This window comes from Pelodiscus sinensis, chromosome 14, assembly GCF_049634645.1.
Source record: "Pelodiscus sinensis isolate JC-2024 chromosome 14, ASM4963464v1, whole genome shotgun sequence".
Taxonomy (NCBI): domain Eukaryota; kingdom Metazoa; phylum Chordata; order Testudines; family Trionychidae; genus Pelodiscus; species Pelodiscus sinensis.
This window is the reverse complement of record NC_134724.1, coordinates 25,025,390-25,051,712: the sequence shown is the minus strand read 5'-3', so window position 1 is coordinate 25,051,712 and position 26,323 is coordinate 25,025,390. Positions and strand designations below refer to the sequence as shown.

Sequence of the window (26,323 nt, the reverse complement as noted above, 5' to 3'; positions counted from 1 at the left end):
AGGGCCAGATGCTACAGCTGATCAGCAGCACTTCCGAACAGAGTTGGCACCTATGCCTCTACTCTCAAAGCTCAGCTCCTGACTGGCCTGGCATGTGGCTGGTGGCTTCTAGGTTTTCACTATCTATGCCACTAAAGAGTTTAATGCTTTTTACATTTGTCTTGAATGAAAGACTATTTTTTACCAGTTTCAATGAGGGTTCACGCAACTCCCAGTGTAACAAAAACCAAAACAAACAAAACAGTTTCATCTAGATCTGTATTAGTCTAAACATCATTACTGGTCACACAGAAGAGTGGTAGGTCTATTTCTGTGGGTTTAACATCTTATGTCCTCACTGTTAAGATGGTTTTCCTTGCATCCCCTTCATTAACATAGATAAGCAGAGCACTATGTTCTAACAACAGAGGCACTTAGCAAAGTATATGATGCCTCCAAAACAGAACAATGCAGGAAAAAACATTCCAAGTGAGCTGGATTCTCCCTCTTCCCAAAAAATGACTTTTAAATGTATCAGATGCTCTTGTCTAGGAGGGGTCAATGTAGTGGCTGTAGCATAGCACCCAGGTGATGGGTGTCCCTAAAAAGCTGGGGCTACCATGTTCTAGATTTTTTTTTAAGTCAGTCTGTTCATTTCCAACTAAACAGAGTTACAGCCATCTAGCCTGAAGGCCATGAAGTTTGACTGCAAACCATTTTTGGCCAATGGTTTGTCTTGGCTGGGATGTGGTCTTCTGGCCAACTGTAGATGAAAGGTGTTTTTTTGGCAGCTGTCACTGTTGGACTAGTTGGAAGCAGTGAAGGATCCAGAACCCCAAGGTTACAGACATGGCCATCTGAGGGTAGACGCCCTCATTTTACATAGCTGGAGTTGCGTGCAGTAAGCCAACCTTCCTGGTCTAGTGTAGACCAGGCCTAAGTGAGGATGTGTCATCAGAATGGCAACATATTTTTCTCTTCCCACCAGCTTTACCTCTGTTAACTAGCTACCTTTCTTCCTCTTTCTGTACTTGACCTGGAAATGAATTAGTGGACAATGAATATGTTCCCATCCATCAGCAGATAGTAGATTAAATTTTCTGCTAGTGATACCACAAAAAAGAATCTGCTGTAGTCAGAGTGAACCCAGGAACAAAGGAAGGATCAGCAATTATAGCGGAAGTCAGAAATAGCGAAAACCTTTTGCTTTCTGATCTGATCTGGTTCAGAATCCTACACTGACATTTTCACTTTCAAGACAGCAAATAACAGAAGGGCAAGAAATAAACAGCAAGGATGAAATTGTAGCCCCATTGAAGGCAAGGGGACTTTTGCCACTGATGTCAGTGGAGTCAGGATTTCACCCCCAATACTGTATTACAATTGAATTATTGAGATTTGGTGACTCTATCCATATTTCTATTGGCACAACTGTTAAGCTGGGTCTACCGTAAAAAGTTAAGATGACCCAGCTATGTCACTCAGGGGGGCTGTGAAAAATCCACACCTCTAGTGTACTTAAATTGACCCAACCCTCAGTACAGAGAGCTAAGCTCAGGGAAGAATTCTTCCACAGATCTAGCGCTGGGCGAAGGCAGCAAGATGGTGGAACCTGCAAAAGCCATTTTGCCTTGAACTAGAAATCCAGAAGTGCCCCAGAGAGGGGGAGTGGGTAGAGCAGGGCCAGGATGGGAGCCTCACAGCCCATGGTCTAAGAGGTCCTGTTTGCCTTTGCAACTTTTGGTAGCTGGCTGGAGCACGCAGCTGCCCGCATTGATTGTTACCTAAATCCTCTGTTCCAGGACTGGTGAGACAGTCTGCACATTAGTGAGTCCACAGATACCTGCAGATATCCCCAAGCTCCTGGGTGTCTCAAACAGAGACTCCAGCTAATGTGATTGCTCCTCTCCCCAATACTGGGGCTCACCCATATTTCTATTTCTAGGTATGCCACTGGTTCTGACCACGTTAGCAATTAACCAGGAGATTGTAGTTTGTCATCCAAATCTCTGCCTGCATCTCCCTCCCCTTCCCCCCACAACACAAAAACAACAACAATGTTGTTCTTCATGGTAACCAACATAAGTCTGGATTCTGTATTTCAATTTAGAAAGGTGAGGGGTAAAGCCCTTTCCTTTACTAATTTATCTACACAAACTCACCACAATGTGCCAAACAATTCAGTTACATATAGGCTTTTTATAAGGTCAGTTATCTGACTTTTGCAATGTTTGACTTTTGGAGGATGCCTGTTTAAGAAAAAACTACAAATCTGAAGGCACTGTCATCCTTCCTCAGCTGTTGCATGAGAGAGACCCCTTTCCTAGACAGAGGGATAGAAAGGTACCTCAAAAGAGCAAGGCCATTTCTGGATCATTCCCAGAGCAGTAGAAGTGCCATCTGCAAGGCCATGCCAGTAAGAATGGTGCAAGGGGCCCAGTACTTCACGAGGTGTTGATTTCCCACCAACTCCAATGGTAGTTAAGGGCACTCAGGCCCTGGCAGAAATATTTAGCAGCACTCCCACAGGAACAAGCCATTAGCACTGAATTCTACTTTACTGCGATCTGGCAGGGAACAACTATATCAAAGTGGGAAGTGGAAAGTCAGTTACTGAAACAACAGTCTGTTAAAGGTCTAATGTTTCCACTGCGGATGGGAATAACTACAAATGAGATTTCCAAGCTAGTGTCTTTTAAAGGCACTTGCTTTGGCTTTGCAAAATACAAGACTTGCTCTGCTATAATTAAAGCTTTTGAGGGCATGTCTGAAACAACAAGAGAAGGGAAGTTAGGAATGTGTATTTTGTGTTTTACACCTTCACCTGGTCCCGCAACATGTAAATTACACCAATGTAAAAAACAAGGAGTCCTGTGGCATCTTAAAGACTAGCATAGAGGTGGGGAACCTAAGGCCCAGGGACCAAATGTCGCTCCGGCTTGCCTGGATCTGGCCCCCGAGACTTGGGACTCCCCCCTGCCCCCAGGATTGGGGAGCCCATGACCACCCTGCAATCTCTCCGCAGGGCTGGAGAGCACAAAATCTACTAGCTTAGGTAGCCCCTAGGCTCTGGTATGCAAGAGGAATATGGGGAGTGGTTTTGCTTATCACTTGTGTGCAGCCCCCTGCTTATTTTTCTATGGGTCATAGTCCCCTGACCCAAAAAAGGTTCCCCACTACTGGACTAGCAGATTTATTAGGGCATAAACTTTTGTGGACTGTAGCTCACTTCATCAGGTGCATGAAATGGAAGCTTCAGTTTGGCAGTGGTTTAGACATACATACAGAGATAAGAATATTACACATCAGTGCTAATGAGGCTAATTCAATTAGGGTGGATGTAGCCCATTTCCAACACTTGATAAAAGGTGAGAAGACCTAAAGGGGAAACTTACTTGCTGTAATGAGAGAGCTATTCCTGATCTCTATTTGGAGCTATTCTGGAGGTGTCAAGTTTTCATATGAATTCCAGCTCAGCAGTTTTACACCTGAAGTTGTTTTTCTCAAGTATGGCAGCTTTCAAGTCTTCTCTTTTGTGTCCGGTGAAGTTAAAATGCTCTCCTACTGTTTTTTGTATGTCACCATTCTTGATGTCTGATTTGTGTCCATTTGTTTTTTTTTTGGAAAAAGAATCTGGTTTGTCCAATGTACATGGCAGAGGGACACTGCACATGATGGCAAATATCACATTAGTAGATGTGCAGGTAAACAAGCCCCTGATGGCATGGCTGATGTGGTTAGGTCCTATGACGGTGTCCTTAGGGTAGATATGTGGGCAGAGTGGGCAACGGGTTTTTTTGCAGGGATTGGTTCCTTAGTTAGCATTTCTGTTGTGTGGCAAGCAGCTGCTAGTGAATATTTGTTAGGGGGCTGTCTGTAAGTGAGGACTGGCCTGCCCTAATAAATTTGTCAGTCTTTGAGGTATGTCAGAACTCATTGTTTTGTTGAGAGACACAAACACGGCTGCTTCTCTGGAACTTTATATCAACTTAGTCTTCCTTCAGCCCCCTACTGGCAGGTAACTTGAACCCCCATGCAGGGCCATCCTTACGCATATGCAGAATACACAGTTGCGTAGGGCACCCGAAATTCCGGGGAACCACCGAGTCTTAATGTCCACCCACCATGCTCTTTCTATCTCTGTTCTGCAACTCCGCTTCCTCTGGAGAGGATCTACTTAACTTAAAGTGAAGAAGTCTGCCAGATCTATGAGCAGCACATAGAACCTATGTAAGAGCCATTCAAGTGGTAATGAAGCCATGTAACAGGCATTTGCCCACCCCGGGTGTATATTGTCAGTGTCTGAATTTACTGTGTTAGTGAACAGGACCTTAGTTTCAAATTTGCTTTAAAACTATTTCATTAGTGTGCTGCTGAAGATTATAAATATCACATCTCTAGAATATCATCAGACCCCTCCCCCTCCCAGGCTGCATCGGGCATAAGGGCATCAATTTAAAAGTATTGTGTAGGGATGTTCCTGTTCTCATGATCATCGCTTCTGAATTTGATCCATTGTAGTCTAATGGTTGCGACAGGGAATAATTTTGGACCATTTCTGTGCCTAAGCATAATCAGCCTTTAAATGAGTACTATACAGTAGGAACATCCACAGGTTTATATGTGTTTCTTTAATGTTTATAAGGCACTTCTAAGTCTTTGGCTAGATTAAAAGGAGCAACACATGCATCCAAACTGAATGCTTGGAGATGAAGGGCTGCCACATATGTCTTATTATCAGCACTATGAGCTATTTAGCACCCAGAATCAGCCTGCCACAAGACCACAGATGAACTTATGAAAAGAAAAAGTAATTCCTGATTATAGAGTTAATGATATTTCTCCTTTTGAATAAAAGTGACTTCATTTCTTCCACTAATAGAATACATAATAGGAAATAATTATTTTCAAAAATACAAACTCAATACTGGTTTCATCACTTTAACTGAAACAGACATGCATTTTACACTCCCAGATTCTCCTCCTGTCTCTCACTGGTGACTAGATACCATATATTAAAAGGCATTCCATACAAGTGAACGGGAAATTGTTGCTTCTTGCCCGACCAGTTCACTGGAGATTATGCACCTTTCATTGTTTGAACCTGAATAGTTTACAGGGCTATTCACTGATGAGGCAAATACTCAACCCCCAGAGTGGCTCAGATACACAATCCTTAACATGCAAGAAGGAAAAGTAAAATAATGTACACAACACTTACAGAGCATTTTCTATCCAAGGAAATAGTCCCGGAAGCACTGAGAAGTGAAGCTACTTACTTGCTCATCTCGATGTAACAAGTCACTTGCAATGCTGGGAATAAAATAGAAGTATCTGAACATCCAATGTCCTGCTATAACCACTGGATGATGTTGCCGCACAAAGAGGGGTTCTGGTTTCTATTGTATTGGGAAGGAAACAAAGATGTTTGTTTTCTAAATCCCCAATTTTTAAATTTTATTTTCACTTCTCTGCAGTTCTTGTCCCCCTGTTTCTGTGACTCCTGTCCCTTCGCTCCACAGAAGGGGTCTCTTTTCACTTTGCCACTCACTATCATTTTGTTGCTGAGCCTCACCAAGGGAAACAGAGATGAGCAGATCGTAACCAGGATTTTCGCTGATCCGACCATTCCTATGTGAATGGAGTTATACCGAGATACATATTAACTCTGGTATTTTCTAATTAACTTGGGCTATGTTAGTGGTAGAAATCCTGTATTGTGCTGTTAAAATAAAATCAATACAACTAATTACTGGGTGAAAACTCAACAGTTTCAGGCAGACAATAAAGGATTCTGATGTGCTATAATTACAATTAACCCATCTGGCAATGCTTAAATCTCTGGAAATGGAACTGATGAGCTTTCTTTGCAATCCTACTCTAAAGTAACTAATTTTAAAATTTTGTACATGTAAAACACATGCACACACACAGTTTCACTGAGAAAGACCGGCCCCAAAAGCTGCACGGAAAAGGAGACAACTCAGGAGTTAAAAGTCCTTGATCACGGATATAATTTTGCTTTGGTTGGGCCTGACAATCAGCACATCTCTGCAGCAGTGATGGATGTGCAATATCTATGCAGTTGAATTGTTCTGTTGGCAGGCTGCAATGCAAGAGACGTGTGTTTCTCATTCCAGCGGATGGCAGGGACTCACAGGGCTAGAGAGGCAGCACGTGCAGAAGCAGCACGTTTGGTCTCTGTGCAGGAAGTCGTGCCTCATATTTCTCAACAGCAATGCCTCTGGCAGAATAAGGAGCAGCAGGAACTAATTCCCAGAAAAATCCCATTTAGTCCCTCTCTGTCAGGAAGATAGTGGGCAGAGCACAAGTCACAAAGGGTGAGGGTTGAAGGTAGATAAAGGGGATTCTTCAGGGTTTTCACAAAAATATGACTCACCAAAATACCTTCCTGTGCTCCATCACACAGAGAAATCATGGCATAGACTCCTCCCCTGGCAGAGACAGTCACTGTTTCACATGTACCAATGATTTGCAATCATAGCTAGGACCTGAGAAAGCTTCAGCCCCAGTGCAAGACTCAACCTGCAAGTGTGAACCATGCTGCAATGGAATCAAAGCCGACATGTGCAATCGCTGCCCTGGGTGAAAAATCTGGGCTTCACTTGGCAAAATTTACTGCAAGAACCATTTTTAAAAAGCCCATTTCAGAGCTTTGCTTCCCCTACTTGCCTGGAACTTTGGGAAACCTTAAGGTTTAAAATGTCACTCATTGTATCTTTATGTCACCGCAATTCTGCCAGGGCAACTGCTTTTGGGATGGGCCAAAATCCAATCACAGTCAGATCTAAAGACTCTTGAACTTTAGGCATGTCTGGTTCTAGACCAAAACATGTGTGTTGGGCCCCATCTCTGTTTAGCTGGCAAAACCCAAAGGAATTTCATCCTTCATGTCTGTATTTGCCACTCTCACAGAAATGAGTGGAATTGGTTCAGGGTCTTCACAGTACAGCAGAGCATGAAAGAGGAAAATAAAGAGCTGGGACTCTGAAAGCAGAGGTGGCTTTTAGGAGGGCAATGCCTAAAGAATCCAAAGAAGAAACTAAGCAGCTGATAAATGTTTTAGGACCAAACATTTTAAAGCACAGGAATGACTAAGAGACAGGTGACAGGCCAGGAAATCAGCGGCACAAGGTTAAGCAGGACTAGGATGCCAATGAAAAATAGAACTGTGTGAGATACACACTTAAAGCAACAGACCTTGACCCTTCCTACAACCCCTATGTACTATCCTGGTGGCAAAAATGGGCCATGAAGTTTGTTTCACTAGCCAGCTGAGGACTCTACCATGCCAGTTAAATCAGCTTCAGGAGACCAGGAATAAGGAGTTTGCCCAATAGTTTCAGTTCTTCTCCATGCATTTGTGTGGCAGACACAAACTCTGCTCTCAATGCTAAGCAAATAGTGCAATATCCATTGAACACAGGTACATCTGCTTATCCCACCTCCACATGTTCATCCCTTCCCAATTCCACTCCCCACTGTGTGTATCTGTGCATCTGCACTGAGAAAGATGAAAGACTCTGCAAAGCTGCTCTGCCTTTTAGGGAGCGTTAAAGGACAACAGCAGGCTAAATGCCGGATGTTTGAGATAACTGAAACAATGTACCTATTTTGAATGTGTATCCTTAGGGCATTCATGATGTATCTGCTAAACAGGAACGGCTATTCCCATCACACAATCCCCCTCCATTGACCAAAACCCTCCCACTCCTAGGTGGAAGAGAAGACCCTATCAGCTGCTAGGAGGGCTGTGTGGAGCTAGATGACAAACAAAAAGCTGAGCAGGAGCTGGAGAAGCTGCTGCATGGGGAACTGGAACCAAAGCTAAGAAGCAGGTTGCAGGGATGTTGGGGAATCACATGCAGAGCAGGCTGTGAATGGCAGAGACTGCAGCAAGAGCCGCAGCTCTGTGAAGGCCTTGTTGGAAGCAGCAGCCCCTAAGAACCTAGTACAGAAGAGCCAACATCCAACCCTTGGTCTTAAAGGGAGGGGAATCTGAAGAAGACTACTGCAGCCAAGTACCCTCCCTCCAACATTGGAGATTAGTCTGGGAAGAAGATAGTGAGATTGAAACCTACGGAAAGACAAAGGCCTATATTGAGACCTAAGAGAAGGAGTTGCTATGGTTGCAAAGGGGGATTCCTGTAACCTAATTGCCACCCCAACTGGGACAAGAGCAGTGTAAAAAGTGCTGCCACAACAGCAGAACAATGCAGAGAAGCCCCTCAAAGAGAGACACGGCAGCCGGGAAACCTACGTCCCTCTAATGGAAGAATGGCCTGGAAAAGGCATCCTGGATACCCAGTCTGCAGAGCTCTCACCCTTTATTTGATGCCTGAATGGGCCAAGCCAGGAAACGCAATGTGGCACCTTGAAAGGTGACAGTTCAAGACACGATACGGACGGTATTTGGAGCCTTCCCCTTTCTTGCTAGCCCTAAAAAAATCCCCCTTCGCGTAGCCATGTGCCTATGTGCTCACTGGCTCCACCATGGCTAGCACCTACTGGGCCTAACAGCAGCTGCAATGCCTTTCATACTGGCCTCAGAGGTGCAGTCCACCTGGTGCTACTGAAAACCTTCATGGATTTGCCAAACCATAGTGCACAGCAAAGTAGGGAGGTCAACTTTCTAATCCCTGAAAACTGAATGCACTGAACAGTCCCTTCTTTTTAGGCCACACGCCCTCCTCGGAATCCAGATCTCCTGTCCCACCTATCCCCCATCATCTCCTGATCTCCACCACTCACCCCTGTTTCCTGCTCTCCTATGTCCCATGGTTCACCTGCTGCCTGCAGCACTGGGCTGGAAGAAGCTGATGCAAAGCACACCCAGCTAGGGCATGGCAAAGGTCAGTCCCCAGAGCAAGGGGCAGTGGAGAAAATTGGGGCACAGTGGGATGAGGAAGGGCAGTTACACACATCCCTAGACAACGCCGCTCCTTAATTCGGAGCCCAGTCTTGGAGCCAGCCAGTTCTTGCCATCATGCTGGGGGGTGCAAAGAGCAGCGGTTGCTAAGTGGAGCCACCCCTGCTCCAGCAGCTGCTGCAGCTCTTCCCATCCCCTGGTGGCATAAGCTGGTTACTGCAGGGAGCCAGACTATCACCAGCCAATCAGTGGTGCAGCCCAGACACTGCCGTTTTCCCTTTTCAAGCAGACTTTCTGGTTGAGAAGCTGACACCTGGCAGCCCCGTGGATTACAAACCCAACCAGCCACACCATTAGCAATCCTGGGAAGTCCCCAACATTAAAATGCAAAGGCTGTATTCAAGCTTGGTCTTGAGCATATGCAAGAGTGGCAACAGCTCACAGCCCCTGTCTACAGAGGGCCCCCACCAGGAAGAGGACTGGATGACAAGGTACTGAAGGCCTGATTTCCTTGGAGAGCTTGGGGAAGGAGGCAAATTTAAAGCAAGGCCCGTTTGGAAGGGAGGGGGCAAATTATTCTACATGGGTTTACAGCAGGGTTCTTATACTTTCCTCTGACGTATCTTGGTGCTGGCTGGAAGCAGACTAGGCAGGATTCAGAGTGACAGCCCATGGGTCTGAGCCATTCTGGCAAGTGACAAGTGCGACCTCCAGGGCCAATAGCCTTTGTAGTAGCTTTAGTCCATTCTGATTGTAATGGGAAGATGTTATTTTCCCGCCATTAGCAGATTATTCTATCAATGGGTGGGAAAACAAACAGGCTCTGGCTGACTCTAAAGCATTGAATTGACAGCCTCCATTCTGTACTTTACACAATGCACAATGGGAGCAGTATCTGAAAAAGTACTGAGCTCCAGTATCTCCAAGTAGGAGCTGTACTCCACTGCTCCTCCCGGGGGTTCAGTGAGAACATACTTCCTTCTATATGTGACTGGATCACAGGGAAATCATGCAAACAGTGCAGCAGCAGGTTTGAGAAAGGATAAAATGTAAGGAAGAGGTAATTAGTTGGAGATTCTGATTGCTCTGCTGCCGGCGTTACATGAGTGCCCTCACATGCCCTTAGTGGTCTCTTTCACTTAACTACTACAATACATTGAAAACAAAATAGTCCTGAAACACTGGGTTTGACTAGCCCCTGTGTCTGGATGGGAGCTGGACTGAGTAGATTTGGGGCACGGCTTGTATGGAAGAAGGGAGTGCCTGCTCAGGAGTATAGTCCCACTTCTGGAGTATAGTCCCACTTCTATCAGCCTTTGGAAGTCCATCTAGTGTGCGACCGAGGGGTGGGCTCTGCTGGACAGAGAGTGGCAGGTTCTGGAGAGCTGCTCGGCAATGTACTGTCTCACTCTTCAGCTTCGTGGAGATCGGTCATTGCAATACAAAATGGTGATCCAACCAACAGTATTTTGTGTTGGAAGACTTACCCATCCCCATCTCCCCATATGGTAAAATTCCTCTCCAGAAGAATGGCTGTGGAGTGCAGATGGGGAGAAACAGCTGCTAATGCAGGAGTGGGAAATCATTTTTGATGGGGGACCACTCTCAAGATTTTGGAAAGTGGTTGAGGGCTGTACTCTTCCATGGTATTAATGCAGGAGACGTGGGGTCTGGGATGGAGGCTGGGTGCAGAAGGGATCTTGGGATAAAGGATTGGGTTGCAGGAGGGAGAATGGAGTCTGGCAGGGAGTTTGGGTGAAGCAGGTGGTTGTGACCTAGGGCAGGAAAATGGGGTGCAGGGTTTTGGGATGTAACCTAGCGTAGGAGGGATTGTGATCTCAGGCAGAAGATGGGGTGCCATATCTGAGAGTAGCTATGGGTGCATGTAGCATAGTGAGGCAGGAGTGTGGGGCAGAGGTTTGGGGAAGGGAAGGGCTGAGGTATCAGAGGCAGGTTCTCACCAAGAGACTTACCAGCCTGCCTGCCTGCTTCCAGAGCTTAAAATGTTTCTGCTTGCTCAGCCATGTGTTTGAGTGAGAGAGCCGGGTTGTGCTTTGTGACTGCCTGTTATTCAAACAAGTAGCTCCAGAAACCGGCCAATGGGATTGTGCTGGGGGTGGGAGCAGCATCTGAATCTTCCTCCCTCCCCTCCGGACTCAAAGAGAAAGTGCTTCACAGCTGTATTTTGGAGCAGTGTGTGGGTCAAGTAGGGGAGCCTGCCTTGTGCTCCCCACTGCTTCCATTGGGCTGGATCAGGTGGCTTGGCGGGCCAAATCCAGCCCACGGGTCGTATTTTGCCCAGGCCTGTGCTAATTGCAGGGAAGGGAGATTTTCTGTATGGGAAAGGGGCAGTGTGGGGTGTCCTGGCAGCAATGTGAAGGTTCCTACCTTCCACTGAAATCAATGGGAACTAAGTGCCTAAATACTTATGAGGATCTGGGCCCAATCCACTATGCAACTAGCTTTGTTATTTGCAAGTATCATTTGATCTGTACAATTCTTGGTCCATCATCCCTGGTTTAATGGGATGTCAGCCTCACTGAGAACATGAGAGTGGGGCCCTCCCATGCTTGGCACAGAACAATTAGGAGGGAACACCATGGGCTGAAACCTGTGGAGTTTTCTGCCACTGGAGACAAGTTAACACATTATAATTTGTTACTACTATACATTGAGTCTCCTGGCAATGATCCTGGACAGAAAGGATACTGGTCTAAATCCACTCCCTATGCACCCTCAGATTGAATCACATGAGGGGGGGTGCTTTCTTGATGCTGCTCCAATTAGACGGTGACATTCTTCATGCTATAGTAATATAATAAAGGGTCCATTTTCAATGGTGGGAGTAATTAACCAGGGGGATAATTTACTAAGAGTCTGGGGGGGAATTCTCTGTCACTGGGGATTTTTCACTTAAGAGTGGATGTTTTATACAAGATCTGCTCTAGGAATTATCTTAGGGAAGCTCCGTGGCCTTTGTGTTGTACAAGACATCAGACTAGAAAATCACAAGGGCCCTGGAATCTATGAATCTGTTCTCAAGAACATGCCTCCCTCTCTTCCCCTGAGATGAATTCCGCCCCTATCACAAAGGGAATGGAAACAAACAGAGAGCTCACATTCCAAACTGAGCGGAAAGTATTTGGAGATGAAACAGAAAAGGCAGTAGATCAGATCTTGCTGTTCCAGTTGTTGGATGAGTTGTACTACAAAACTTAAACACAACCACCAACCATAAACCAAGCATTGCCATCTCACATAGCTGAGTGGCTCTGAGAAGCCATTACTTACATGGAGGAGGGCTGCCACCTTTCTTTTTTTTTTTTTTTTTGCCATGCTTGTTCTTGCTTGTCTTGAGAAAGTGCTCTCCCTAGATCTCAGGGCAAGCAGTGGGAGTGATTTTTGTATATATTATGTATTGCCACACTGCCTAGAGGACACATGATTTGTCCGGCAGAAGCCACACGCCTACAGTGAATCATCCTTAGTTCCTGCTCCCATCCTCGGGGACCGTTTCTGTAACAACTTCAGTTTCTCATTTGAAATCATTTCCTTCTTCCTCCTTATGACTGTTCCTTTGAAGCCAGCTGGCGCAGAGATTCAATTCCCTCCGTGTGGCAATAGACTTGCAGTGCCATTGAATGGGGTTGGAAGGAAGCAGTGAGTAAGTGAGGTTTAAACTTTATGCCAGCCACAGTGAGCGTCTGCTGTCTTGTGTCTCGGTAGCCTTTGCGTATGGAAAGGCTGGTGGTGAGACCACAGCGGTACATGTGATGCATGAGGAGAAAAGAAGGGTGCAGCTGTTTCTTCACACTGAACAGTTGTTTAAACAGTAACATTTCGATTAATGTTTGTGCAGAGAGTTCTAGTGCTGTGGGCATTATATTTCTTTGCATGGTACTATTGGGTGTGGGTAGGATGGAAGTGGGCTGTGAGGAGTGGGAGGAAAAAGAGAGAACCATGAAAATTCAGACTCTGATTAGCTTGCTGAGTGCAAGAGTATGCATTAAACACACTGAATAGGAGGCACATAGCTACGCTCTTACTATCCCCAGATGCATAGATACCATAGTGATCCATGCTTTAGAAACACTGTATAATAACTGAGAAAGGTGGCGAGATAGAGATCTTTATAAATATGCCAGTCTACGAGAAGGAACTGGATGGAGGAATCGATCTCTGCCAAATTTGTCCATAATAAGGAACGGTAGCATGTTGGTGACACAGACCAGCCATAAAAGATCCTGCAGACTCCGCTCAACCTCGACACCTCTGCTGGATAAGTAAGGGGTAGCAGCCAAGGCACAGTAGTGAATGCAGATCAACACCACTGGTGAACAGCAGAGGAAACAGGAGAAGGAAACAAGGTTCTGAATCTCCTCCCATTACACAGGTATAAATCAGGAAGTCCATGGGGTCACATCAGTAAAAGCACAAGAGAAGAACCAGTCCCAAATACTTGGTCATAAGCAACCCAGCAGAACAGTCAGCAGCTAGTCCCGTCCTTTCCACATTGTTCCACTATAGCACAAGTCACTGGGAGCACCCTATGCCTAACAGATGAGTCCTTCTGTCATGTCAAGAAAGTTGTTTGGGGGAAAGCTTTTTTATATAGCATACTTTTTGTGGCCGATTGGGGCAGAGAGTAATGTACTGCAGGCACTCAAATACCATGGTGATGGGGCCATATATAGGACCTAAAAAGATCGTCAAGATAGACATGGCAGAGGAACCTATCTTTTTGCAAGCCACACCCAATCCACTATGTTGTTCTACACACAGAGGGTCTGCCCTGTGCACTGCCAAGGCGCTGTAGCCAGACAGACCAACCCCCCATATCATCCATCTTATTTGCCTCTCTGAAGCATACAGGGCAGAGAAGGAGCAGTAAAATCAGCATAGTCTATGCTGGCTCATCTGATCCTGAGAAGCTGAAAAAACAGATATGTGGAGAGAGAGAGAGCGATTAAGTCAATAAGCTGGCCTCGAGGCTGCGAGAACTGCCCCGGCTGGCACCCATGTTGATTCGAACACACACACAGTCCCTGGGAGAGGAATTTCCCACTGAGAAAAGAATCCCCAGTAATTCCAATTTAGTTATCGCTCTTACAAGTGTAAATTAAGTTCACAACTCCCTTGTAAGAACTGGTCTCACAAAAGACAGACCAGCATCATTTGGCATTACAGATAAGAAAGAGAAAATACATGACCCTATGAGTATATAAGATAGGTCCAGCACACACTCACTTTGAGTGTCATTCTACCCTCTACCTGCTGGTCGGGTTAGGTGTTTGACCTCCCGAGGTTCTATGGGGACGCCCACCTCGTATTTTCGTCTTTCCTAGGAATTGAGGGACCGGCCCTGGCCTGACATGCTGGAGTCAAGAGGCACAGAAGGGGGTAAAAATTGTACCTGGATGTGGTCCTCTGTCTTAAGTGTACACATAGAAAGAGTAAGCTGTCACTTGGTACCATTATTTCTATTTTTCTATCTTTATCTTCTTTGTAACCATTTTTAAGATCTATATTTTGCTAGTAGTTAAGAAATAGAACAATAGCCATTGCAACCATATGATTTATAAGCTTCCTCAAATAAACCTGTAACTGTTTAAGTTTTAACCTGACTCCTTCAGTTGCTGTAATAGAACCAAGCACAATTTAAAAGAACTTCAGCCGGTCATAAAGGGACAGTTATAGGAAGAGCTTGGGCGTTTGGATCTGTGTCACTCCCAGGTGACAGGGTCCACTGGGGCACTTCTCAGCCTTTCCTGGGCTGCCCGCTGCGAAGGAATTATGAATTCTAGCAGCTAAAATCTGAAGTGTAATAAGCTCTTCCTGTACACACTGGGGCGTCTGTTAGCCTGTTTGGCTACCCTCTGCGACGGGACTTCGGTCCTAGCAGTAAAGTCACGGACGTTAAACTATTTTTCGGGGCGCCCTCCAGCCTCCTAGGCTGCCCGCTGCAACGAGACTTTGTGTCTCAGCAGTTGAAGACTTGGGTGTAACACACACGCACACACTGCCCTGACCGTCGGCTGACAGGCGCACTTCTCTCCTCAGTGTGCTGCACACAGCAACCTTGTTTATGTGAAGTTTGCACACATTTCTTTACTTGCAGTGGGCAAGATGCACTTTCTTTGCCACTTCCGCAACAAGCAACCCATGGTGCAAGTAAAGGCCCTTCCATTTAGTAAGCAGAAATACCAAGTTCAGTCCCTTGGTCTTTAGAATGCTGCCGTTTTAGTTTGTACCTCCTGGTATAGGCAGTATCTTGACTGCAGAGGAATCAGCCCTTTGTCTCTCATTTATTAACTAAAAAAAAAAAAGAGGTTTATATTTATGCCAGATACAGATTTAAATGGACTCAAAATGACATCAGCCTCATGGAGGTGTGATCCTGGCATGTAGGCAATGAAATGGTATTCCAGCAGATTGGAGTAAATCCCACATCAGTATATGCAGTTACTCACATTTGTTTTTTTACCTGTGTCTTTTTTATACAGATTTGTGTGTCTTGGTATCCAACAACTTCTAGGACATAAAAGAAAACATTTTATAAGAATTTCTCCCAAAACGAGCAATTATTAGTCCAGATTTTCAGCTGGTGACTTTCATGGAGCTACCAGATGAGACTCTGACAATGTGAATAAGGCTATGAAAATGGAAAGAAATGCAGAACCTGAAAGTACACCTTTAGTCTGCAATCTGTCCATCTGTGACGAGGTTGATGGAAGACAGACACCAAAGTCTTGAAGAGATAGGGCAGGTAATTTATTGATAAAGGAAATCTGAAGAGTGAAAGAAACTCTAAGTCCAGCTGAGATCCATGCCAGAAACCACAGATGAGATAAGGGATCGTTTAACAGCTCTTTAAACATTGAAAGCAAACCAGGGAAAGCATGCATGGACTGGAGATAGAAAAGCAATTCTGTTCCTGGAAGTTAGAAAAAGGTCACCTTGATTTCATGAGTGGGAAAATTCTGGACATGCTATTTGGTACATAATGCAGAAACACCCACAAGCGTGCTGGGGAATGGTCAAGGTCTTTCTCCTCCTATCCAACTGCTCTGTATCTCGTATTCATAGAGCCTGAGGCCAGGGGAAAGGCATTTGCTGGGAAGGAGGATATACACTTATTTTTATTATTTGCAATATAAATGCCCTCTTGCATAATTATTAGCAATAAAGAGTTTAAAGCTAAATATTTTTATTCATAATTAGAGGGAAAACCCCACATTATTCACCTTTGAATTTAGCCCCTTTTCCTGTTGCAAGTCATCTTTGAACAGAGTGGAAATTGTCCAAACTTGTTCACGATTCAAAATTGATCAAAGTTTTATGTGAATATATTTCAACCTATGAATCACTCAAACTCAGTACGTGAGTTGTTTGATCACTTAAATCACATAGTAAGATGACACGAACACACACAGCATTAAAATACATGTACAATGCTAGCTTTCTGGGCACGGGCTTGCAAAGGAAAAGAAGCCGCTTGCAAAAATGATCATGAAAAACAGAAGTGTTGTGAATGCCAGCGAAGCAATATCCACCCTGCTGCAAGACCAGTGAGCTGTAATTCCAGACAATGAGATTTTAAAAGTAACTGTGGAGAATCTCCACTAAGAAATAGAGATCTCAAGGGTGAAATTTTGACCCAACTAACGTCAATGGTATGTCTACACTATGCGCTTTGCCAGAATAGGCAATGCAAATGAAGTGCAGATTAGCATTTTCTCATGCTTCATTTGCATAATCTCTTCCAGTCCGTTTTTGTGCAAAAACAAGCAATGTGGACGTTTCCTTTTTGCACAAGATCCTTATGCCTCTTCCAGCAAAGCGTGTAGTGTAGACATAGGAGTTCTGTCATTAACTTCAGTGGGACCAAGATTTTAGTCAGAGTACAGGTGGGCAGAGAGAGAAAATATCTGCAGTAGCACACTGGGTTAGGAAATCTAGAGAGGATTGTTGCCTGAGTCCAGGAGAAGCCTAATAAAGTGCAACTCACTCATAATGCAGATGTGCTGTTCTCTTGGTTATAACTTTCATGCACCCTGCTTATTGTAGAACAGACAATTCTCTTTTTTATATTGTGCAGTATATAATCCTGCAAGAGTCTGGTTTAAGGAAGGAGGTATGATTGCTATTATCATGGATTACTGGAGATAGCAGACAAGAGTGTAACTATCCTAGGTTTTGCATTTCAATGAGTAGTCTGCACAGAGAACTTTAAACTCCACTGTTTATCAGATCTGGACAGAAGCAGCTCTTTGCTGAAGCATCCTTCCAAGATCCTTGCCGCAGTAAACAAAGAAAAATCTGACTCCAGCCACAACAAGGTCAGGCCAGACAAACACAGAAATTCCAAAGGGCCTTAACTGTAAGTGACACAGCACCACAGAAGTAATCAGAGAGAGATGGTTTTAGAAAAAAAAACTTGCTTTAAAATACTGTTCCTTGATAGTTATACAGGTTTACAACTGCATAAAGTGGAGGGGTTGGATTAGTGCCTTAAACATCAGAACTGCAATATGCACATGCCCTCAGAGTTCAGACATCAGATTGTCCTAAAGCTCGGTCCTACCCCTTTGGATAGATTTCCAGAGACTTCATTGGGAGGGAGACCCAGCCCTACATGCCTAAATAAAGATTGAGATTAAATGCACCACAAGCATAACGTTCTCGTGGGAAACGAATCAAGTTCCATGCAGGATGCAGTAGTGAAGTGTCTCACTCACTGGGCTACTGTCATTCTAGGAATACAGTCAAAGACCCTCTTCTCTCAGAAACTGTTTCAATTTATTCTTGCTGTGAGTAATCCCAGAGATTGCTCTCAATGAAAGACCTTAGGGAAATATTTTCCAGTTTGTTTACTCTGCGTTTGGCAGTGCTTGGTGTAGAGCCAGTTCCACTCTGTCCTCAGGATAGCCAGCAAGGCTCTATAACAGGGTCTACAAACCCCACAGCAAGCAGAGGTGGAAGTGGCGAGAGCAGGCCTGCTGACAGGGGGAGGGGAAAAGGGGGCCCAGTGATTCAAAGAGGTCCAGGGCGTCAGCCCTTTACATTGCTGACAGAGTACTGCAGCTCTTAGGGCTGCCTCAGGAGGCGGGGGCATTGTACGGCATGCTCCAGGCAGCGCTGAGGGGGGGCACCACAGTCCGAGCAGTGCTGAGGGCTGGCTGCCCTTGGCCCTGCCCCTTCCACCCTCAGCCCCACCCCTTCCAGGAGCATGGCGCTCCCCCTCCCCGCCTTGCCCAGGGGCCTGGAGTGGCTCTCCGCTCCCCAGTATGTGAAAGAATAGTCTTTATTGTCTACAGGTAAGTAATTGCACATTTTTAAACTTTTGAATTAAATCTTCATTTTAATTTAAAAAGTTGTGTGTATTTTGGGAATGACCAAAGAGCCATATTTGGTTCCATGCTCAGACAGATTTGGCTCGAAAGCCATAGGTTGCAGACCTCTGTTCTAGTGGAAGACTTTGCAAAAGCCAACAGGTACTAGAACTGCAGGAGACGCGCTGGAGAAGAACTGAGTTCTGCCTGTTTTGATCACAACAATCTGTCTCTTTCTTCAACTGAGTTGAGAAAAGCATAGCTAACCACTGTGACAGCAGCTTGTGTTTACATCTTCACTCTGCCTGAGACCATGGGCAGCTCGGCCACACCCTATAGAGCTGCCACAAATTAACTGCCAATCCTGAAGGCAGGCACCACAGCGGCAATCAATAGGGTAAAAGAGACCTGCTATAAAAGAAGAAAGCTCATCAAAGAAGAGGAAGGCAGACAGGCCTGGGACAATGAAGGGACAAAACCCCTGCAGTAAGCGGCCTCTGGAAACACAAAGTGACAGCAGGAGATGGCTGGCCCTGGCCTCTAGTTAGGGCTAAGAACTATTCTGGCCCAGGGTCTAATGCCCTCTAATGGAAGAAAGTCAGCTGAGGATGGTAGAAAACCCTGAAAACACCACATCAGAGACCCGTGACAACTGATTTCAAGGGAAGTTAGGCTTCTAAGCACCTTTGAATCTAGGCTGATGGTCCTGATCCTGGATCAGGATCCTCTGATGCAGTGGTCTCCAATCTTTTTACACCCAAGATCACTTTTTAAATCTCAGAACAGGCGAAGATCTACAGCCCTGCCCCTTCCTTGAACCCCCGCCCCTCTATTCTCCTCCTGTCCATCACTTGCTATCCTCAGCCCTTACTTACACACTCTGATAAACAGTTTATTTTTAAATTATGCGATATATAAAATTAAAATCGCGTGTTTATAGAGGGAAGCCAGCACGAGCCTCCTCCAGGCCCGACTCCCCCCCCGCCTCCATGGCACAGGAAACCCCGCGTGTGCCTGCCCCGGAGCCAAACACCCCCCCTTCCGTGGTAGGGCCAAACCCCCACGGGCGCCTGCCCCAGGGCCAAACCCCCTCTCCTGCGACACAGCGCAGCCAACAGCTTCCCGCAGCATGGCCAACCCCCGCGGGCGCCTGCCCCAGGGCCAAACCCCCTTCCCACGGTGCGGCCCGGCCCGGCCAACCTCCCCTGCTGTCCCTTCCCACAGCATGGCCAACACCCGTGGGCGCCTGCCCCGGGGCCAAACCCCCCTCCCCTCCCGCAGCGCGGCCAAACCCTCGCCCCTCCTGCCCCGGCCAAATCCCAGGGCCGACCCCTGCTCCCGTGGCGCAGGGAAACCCCTGCGCTCGACTCACCCCTCTGGCGCCAGCGGCACAGGGAAGCCGTCGCACTCCTCCTCCGGGGTCGATGCCCCCTCCCCCAGCACGCAACAGAGCTGTGGAAGGGGAGCAGCCCGTGCACTTCCGGAATCCCAGAATTGACGCAGGCTTCAGACAGGACTTCCGTCCACACCGCAGGAAGTCGGCACTATACTAGAGGTAGGTAGTGAGGCTTCTCTGGGGTAGGGGGAAAATGGGGGGATGGGGGTGCCCAAACGCCTCGCGATCGACTGGTCGAGGCCTCGCAATTGGCCAGTCGATCGTGATCGACGGGTTGGTGACCATGGCTCTGATGGGATGCCTGCAGCTGAGAGTCCCACAACATTTGATGGATACAGGCATCAGATCCCAGTGCAGAAGAGAGTCCTTTCTCCGATCCCCATGATTTTTTACACAGCAGCAGATGAGGGACAAAAATCTGGAAGAATACACACAAAACCCCCCCAGAGAAACTTGATTGTAAAATGGCCAAAACTGACAGCTGGCATTGTGGCTGAAACCCATTAAATCATTTGTTCTTTTAACTCGTTTTGGGAATTATTTGCAGGTTTCTAGTTAACTCTGCCCCTTCATCTCATCTCATTGGTGTAATTTCATGTAGTGCTGTACAATGTAGCTCCTCTCCTCCCAATCAATTTCATTCTCCAGGTCAGAATAAGCGAGCGGAGAGCAGAGAGTTACCTCCAGCAGGAGAAGCGGATCCTTTTGCAGAGAGAGGTCCAACAGAATGGCTACGTCTACACTGGCATGAATTTCCAAAAATGCTTTTAACGGAAAAGTTTTCCGTTAAAAGCATTTTCGGAAAAGCACATCTGGATTTGCAGGATGCTTTTCCGCAAAAGCACTTTTTGCGGAAAAGCGTCCGTGGCCAATCTAGACACGGTTTTCCACAAAAAAGCCCCGATCGCAAAAATGGCGGAAAACAGTACTATGCTGTCTACACTGGCCCTTTGGGGCAAAAGTCTTTCAGAAAAAGACTTTTGCCCAAACGGGAGCAGCATAGTTTTTCCGGAAAAGCACTGATGATTTTACATGAGATCGTCAGTGCTTTTCCGGAAATTCAAGTGGCCAGTGTAGACAGCTGGCAAGTTTTTCTGGAAAAGCTGCTGATTTTCCGGAAAAACTTGCCAGTCTAGACACAGCCAATGTGTTAAGGTATGTCCACGTTACAAATGCTACAGTTGTACAGGTTCTTCCATTGCTGTACTAAATCCACCTCTGAGGGGCAGTAGCTAGGTTGAAAGAAAAAAATCTTCCATTAACCTAGCACTGTCTACGCTAAGGGCTGAGATTGGCTCAACTGCATCTCTCTGCCTTGCTGTCAGTCACTAATACTACAGAGAGGGGATCAGACTTAGCAATTGGAAATAAAGGAAAATGCCTCACAACTGGTGGTTTTCTAATATGGTTTTGCCAACCCCAGATATGCAAAAATCAAGAGACTTTTAAAAATAATAAAAGTTCTTTGCTTGCCTTCTGGCTTGTGCACCTTCAAGCTGGACATGCTTCGAATTGTCAAGCTTTTCTCTGAAACCACAAGAATTAGAAATGTTCATGATTCCTACTCGCTGGACCTTTAAGAAAAGCCCTCGAAATCACAAGCTGGCAACACTGCCTATGTCTGCAGTTTGTAAGGCTTTTCATAAGTGGCACTACCATTTGTGTGGCCTGAGGAAATAGCTTCACCTCTCTGGATTTCAGTGTTCCCCTTGGTGAAAACAATAAAAAGGGACAGTGCCAACTATGTAAATCCATATTTTTCCATGTAACTTGTAGCAGGGGCAAGATGACAGTAATGCTGATTTCTGCATGTTTAGAGAGCTGATTATCTGGCTTTCTTTAAAATATTCGAGGAAAAACAATACCAGCCCCCGTATTGACCTAGGCGCGTGGTGAAACAACGGCTGTTGTTTATCATTCACTCTTCCAGATTTGATTACCAGGCTTGGGGGGGAGTGGGGGAGAATGAACATTCATGGAGAAGCTGCCCTGCGTGCAGTATCAACAGAATCAACACTCACACACTATCTCCTCACATGCTTACCCACCTGGTGCCCATGGTCTCAGGCAGAGTGAAGATGTAAACACAAGCTGCTGTCACAGTGGTTAGCTATGCTTTTCTCAACTCAGTTGAAGAAAGAGACAGATTGTTGTGATCAAAACAGGCAGAACTCAGTTCTTCTCCAGCGCGTCTCCTGCAGTTCTAGTACCTGTTGGCTTTTGCAAAGTCTTCCACTAGAACAGAGGTCTGCAACCTATGGCTTTCGAGCCAAATCTGTCTGAGCATGGAACCAAATATGGCTCTTTGGTCATTCCCAAAATACACACAACTTTTTAAATTAAAATGAAGAATTAATTCAAAAGTTTAAAAATGTGCAATTACTTATGTAGTCTGAATGTGTGTATGAACCTGAATTTGACCTAAATATGAACCTGAATTTGTCAGGGCACACTGCAGAATTGTGCTCCAATCTAGTGGCTACTCTGTATCTCCAGGTTCCAGGCTATGCTACTGACTGCAGGGTTCCTTTCTTCTCTCCCTGCAGCCCACTTCTACTCAGCTTCTCTGCGGCCAGGCTTCACCTTCACTTAGGCCTAGCCATTCTCTCCAGGTGCAACCATGTATCTTGCCAGCTCCAGTTTACCCTTTAATCACCTCTGGGGATTACACATTTCACCATAGGGTCCCAGACTATTTTGCTGGAGCTTGATTGCAATGGATTAGCACAGGGGTGGCCAACCCATTCCAGGCAAAGAGCCAAGATATCAGTGGATGCAGCGTGAAGGAAGGTGTCCCCAGTCGCCTTTGGTCGGGGGAAAAAAAGTGTTTATAGGCTTTTTGGCCACATCAGGCTCCCAGCTGCTGACACCATCTTTATACTCCATCTTTAATGGCAGTGCCGGACGGCTCCCCTACCCCAGTGAGCACAGGGAGCTGGGAGGAGAGGGCGGTTTTCAAGGGTGTGGGGGAAGCTTTACAAGCCATAGGGGGGAAGAGCCGCATGCAGCTCACGAGCCGCAGGTAGGCCACGGCTGAATTAACAGATGGGCCTGGCCATCCTATAACCTTTCTGGAGTCACTTGCATAACAGGTAGACACACAGTTGCCACCTCTCTCTCCTTTTCCAATCTGCCCTCTATTTCCTTCTCATTTTCCACTTTTCCTTTGTTTCTCCACAAGCCAACATGCCGTTTGGGGAGGTGAAGGGAGCTGTTCTGAGTGGCTCAGAAGGACTGGGCTACAGATGCTCTCTTGGTTCAGTTGAGCACCATGGATGCAGATTAGAGAAGCAGGGCAGATTACAAGACAGACCTGCATGGGGCTACCGCACAATCAGGGTCCTGCTTTTACTTGTTTTCACTGAGTATCCTTAACTATTGTTAAATGCCATTTTCATGGAGCTGGCTTTCACAAAGCCTTCCTAGCTGATTCTTTTGAATGTAAAGCATTGTTTAGGAGACAAGTGTGTTCGGTAGATCCAGCTTTTGAGCCTAGATCCTATTAGCAAGGTTATTTTTTCCAGTTTTTGGCATGTGGTGAATGGCACTGTCGTGCCAGCCAAGTCTGAATTCTCTCATTATCAGATTGCAGAAAATGAGGCTAAACCCGGGAGCCCTGAAATGCTTTCATTGGCGGTTACAGGAAGAAATACCTCCATTCACAGACCACTGCAGTGCAGCTGAGGAGAGGAAGGGAAATCTGCTGGAGCGGAAACATCTGTGAATGGCTGGAAGTAAGTGTCTGGACAAAGGTATGTTTATGACTACACATTTGATGAAGCAACTGAGTATTAGCAGGAAGACTGGTAAAGATGAAATCGGAAGTGCTTATTGAAATGCCCAACTATGGGTCTCGTGTGTTACTAGCAAATACGGTATTGGGAGCATCAGTATGTGACTTTTCCTGACTCATGCAAGAGCCAATTTCAGACCAGACCTAGCATAAAATCTGAATTGGTACGAAGCCTGTTCCTCCATGTGGCGTTCCAGGAGGTCATCCTGCATTCGGGTTCACAGCACAAAATCCTGCTCCTGCCTACGTCAATGCAGGTCCTGCCATTGACGTCAGTGGCTCCAGGGTGTTCCCTGTACAGCAGAGTGACATTCCTTCTTTATCCAAAAGGACCCCTGTTATCTGACCTCTGAGGTTCTCTTGTTGCTTGGTCCAAACTTTCACAGAGATCCCTTCTGCTCTGAAGGAAGAAATTCTTCTTGTGCACATGAAACAAGACAAGGTCCTGGTAGCTGTTTCCGCACTGACACTGCAGCAACATTCAACCCTTATGGTACTCCAATAGAATGAATGCTGTTGCTGCATTATTAGAGATAATGGGAATGCTCCACACCCCTGTACATTGGGCTGGCAGTGTATGGGAGCCACAGAGTATGTGTACAGTGCAAAAAACAACCCACAGCCATGAGACTCAGAGTCTCAGGGTGTGTCTACACAGCACCCTTAGCTCAAAATAGCTTATTTCATCATTTAGCATGGTCTACACTGCCAAATTTCAAAATAATTCGCTATTCCAAATCGCCCCTTAACCCTCATGGAATCAGGGTTACCAGGACATTAGAATAAGCCGCCCATTACAAGCAGTCCCCGGGTTACATGGATCCGACTTACATCGGATCCCTACTTACAAACGGGGTGAGGCAACCCCGCACTAGCTGCTTCCCCCCCCCTGCAGACCAGGGAGACACGAAGCTAGCGCCTCCCCCTCCCCCCCAGCAGACCAGGGAGACGCGGAGCGGCTTTTCTCAGCAGACACCTCAGCTTGAGAATAAAGGACTGAGGGAAGTGAGGTGTGGGAGAATAAAACTGAGCTCTGGAGAAATGTTTGGCTAGAGTTTCCCCTACAATATGTACCAGTTCCGACTTACATACAAATTCAACTTAAGAACAAACCTACAGTCCCTATCTTGTACGTAACCCGGGGACTGCCTGTATTTCAAATCTATTTCAAAGTAAATAGACACAGAATAGCTATTTCAGGATACTTCTGGTATCCCGAATAGCTCCGCAGTGTAGATGTACCGTCAGAGTCCAGGTCTATAGACTCATGCCCATGAGCTTGCACAACAGTGCTAAAAATAGCCATATAGTCCTTCCAGCTCCAGGCCCTCTTGCTGGCTTTCAGAGCTTGAGCACCAGCCCACGTGGGAATGTCTACAAGACAGACCCAGAACCCAGGAGTCTCTCTTCCCACCCAACTCTCTGAAGGCCTCAGCACAGGGGAGGTGCCGAGGCTGGGAGAAGAGGGTTTGGGAATGGGAGGAGTGTGCCCTGTAGTAATTAGGGGCTGCAGCACAGTCCGTATCCAGCTGTGAGTATGACTAGGCTAGCATAACCCATGGAGGTGCTCGAACTTACCTCCATGCCATTTTGGCTCCAGCAGCATCAGCCCAGAATGCAAAGATAACTTAAAGCCACTTTTTCCCTCTCCTCCTTCTGGGTTGCATCCCAAGAGATGTAGTAGCGCGTGGACCAATTAGTCATCTTAGCATAAGGTGCTAGAGGATTCTCAAATGACTGAAAAATCAGCTTTTGCTGTAGGGCCCCTACCGTTGGTTTTTCTAGTTGACTCACATTGTTCATTCTGCTCTTCTGAGGATAGGTGCTGTAGTGTGGTGCACCTTACAGCAGGATGTGTTTTGTGCCCTTTTTTGTACTCAGCCCACAGAAATTAGCAGTCAGCTAAAGATGCTAGCTAAGGGATATGGACAACAAAATACCTTTCAGGCTCTGGATGCAGATAGGTGTCAAGTGAGATTTTCAAAAACGCCTAAGGAGATCAGGTGCCTAACCTCACTGGAATCTTTAGACACCTAAATACCTCTGAAAATATGGCCCTTAGTCCTTTAGCTCAAGCTGTAGCTGCTCTTACTTTAGCTCTGATGATCCCATGTTCTGTCTCTGGTGATAACCAAGCTTACTATCATTACAGGATGTGTGTACCATTCTCCAGCACAAGCTACAGAAGACTTTTAACTAAAAGTACATCAACACAAACCCTGAAACTGCAAATCAAATTGTACTTGAATTGCATGAGGAGTGAGGCACTAAAAATAAAATAAAAACTTGTTTAAAGGTCTGGCCCATGTGGTGATTAACATGGCAGACTGATGAATGGTTTTGGTTTATTGGTGAAGTCTCTTGTCCAGTGTATGAGTAGCTGGCAATGTTATGAAACAAACCTAATTGGACATGCGTTATAGAACAAGGGTGCAGAAACTGAGCCATAGATGCCTTAGAGCTATAGATGTCCGGATAAGGCAGCAAAGGTCTTCTGTTCTGGAGTGAAATTCAGACCAGAAAACCACTAAGACACTTTTTGAATAAGTTGGATTTCTCCACCACCCAAGAACAACCAAGAAACCACTATGGGTGAGGGGATGAAAAGAATCAATCCAACTGGCAAATATTGTACAATCACAAGTCAATGAATCTTACTCAAAAGAATTTAAAAGTCTCTCTATTGTGAAAACAACAGTCATACACTGTTATCAGGTTATGGCACTATAAATATTTGAGCATGACCAAATACTCGCTTGTTCCTGGGGGAAAAAATATCCTAGCTTCCATTGGAACATGCAGATTTCTTGTCAAAAGACTAGAACTAGAAAATCTAAACCAGACTCTCTTCATTGTCGTTTTCCCTTTGTACCAATGCAAAGGGATTCTCTGTCCCCATGTGACACAATTAGTTTAGATAATTCCAATGCCAA

General features: G+C 45.9%; 1 long non-coding RNA gene across 10 annotated transcripts in view; it reads left to right on the top strand.

Annotated features, from left to right (window-relative positions):
* LOC112545051 (uncharacterized) overlaps window positions 1-25,946 on the top strand; it is a 68,472-nt gene extending 42,526 nt beyond the window's left edge. For 2 of the 10 annotated variants that reach the window (XR_012895764.1, XR_012895771.1), the window contains exons 4-8: window positions 14,215-14,322; window positions 15,373-15,635; window positions 17,120-17,249; window positions 23,183-23,349; window positions 25,543-25,946. This is a non-coding gene — a long non-coding RNA (uncharacterized LOC112545051). The remainder of the gene's footprint in view (window positions 1-14,214; window positions 14,323-15,372; window positions 15,636-17,119; window positions 17,250-23,182; window positions 23,350-25,542) is intronic. The other 8 variants (XR_012895768.1, XR_012895773.1, XR_012895769.1 and 5 more) reach the window with 8 other exon arrangements.
* The last annotated feature ends 377 nt before the right edge of the window (window positions 25,947-26,323 follow it).